Source organism: Microcebus murinus, chromosome 19 (assembly GCF_040939455.1).
Source record: "Microcebus murinus isolate Inina chromosome 19, M.murinus_Inina_mat1.0, whole genome shotgun sequence".
Taxonomy (NCBI): Eukaryota; Metazoa; Chordata; class Mammalia; order Primates; family Cheirogaleidae; genus Microcebus; species Microcebus murinus.
The window spans coordinates 27491537-27492500 of record NC_134122.1 but is presented as its reverse complement, the minus strand read 5'-3'; the positions used below and the strand labels follow the sequence as shown (position 1 = coordinate 27492500).

Below are 964 nucleotides of genomic sequence, written 5' to 3'. Positions count from 1 at the left end.
CTCTTAAAACACTGATGTGATGTGATTTTAACTAAAATGCTATTTCACAACAGTGTGAACACCTTAAACTTGTATCATCTCATTTCGTTTTCCACTATACCAAAACCAAACAATACCGTAAAGCAGCCATTCATCCTGCGGACTTTGTTCCTCCTCGCTGCTGAAGACCTGACACCGCCGAAAATATTGAAAAGCTGGTGCCACCGGCCCCGAAGGGCCTCGTGCAAGCTCGGCAAAGTCCCCTGAAGGCTGGGGGTCTCTCCGCAGCGGCTCCCCCGCGGCCCCCACTCCTCCCAGCTCACTAGTTTCTTTCTCCCCAAACCTGCTGGCGCCTCCGACACTCCGCCGCGCCACCTCCACCCGCAGCAGCCCCGGGGCTGGGCTCCCCTGTTGGGTTCCCCTGCCTGATCGGGACTCTGTCTCGGCGACGCCGCTCCGCTAGCTTCCAACAGAGGAAAGGGACCCCCAGCCTCCGCCTCGGGGGAGTCCTCTGAGCCGCTCGACTGCCGGGGGTCGCGCACCGAGCAGAGCGTCCCTGCCCGCGTCCCCTCTAGGACTGCGGAGGTTTCTCAACTCTCTGGTGGGACAAAGAGAGCGGCGAGCTAGTGTCTCACTCACACGCCCCCTGGCCGGGACCAATCACCGGCCGCAGAGAGCGTCGGGCCAGCGCTCAAGTTTGATTCCAATACCTGTAGACATTATCATGGTTTTTTTTCTCCTTAAATATATTGATAGATTTGCTAATGTTGAACAATTCTTGCATTTCTGGAATAAACACCTTTTGGTCATAATGTATTTTTTAAATGTGATGTTGGATTCTGTTGGCTATTTTATTTAGTACTTTTACATTGATATTTATAAGTTAGAATGGTTTGTAGTTTTGTTTTCGTGCAATTTTCATTAAGCCTTGAGTATCAATTTTATACTGTTTTTAAAAATGAAACTTTTCTTCTTTTACCCATTA

The 964-nt window shown here is 50.3% G+C and overlaps 1 protein-coding gene across 2 annotated transcripts in view; it reads right to left on the bottom strand.

Moving 5' to 3' along the window:
* The window catches only part of ZNF789 (zinc finger protein 789), a 19111-nt gene extending 18524 nt beyond the window's left edge, over positions 1-587 (bottom strand). For both annotated transcript variants that reach the window (XR_012913514.1, XM_075995306.1), the window contains exon 1: positions 323-587. The gene's annotated coding sequence lies outside the window, so the exon portion shown is untranslated. The remainder of the gene's footprint in view (positions 1-322) is intronic.
* Positions 588-964: the final 377 nt, after the last annotated feature.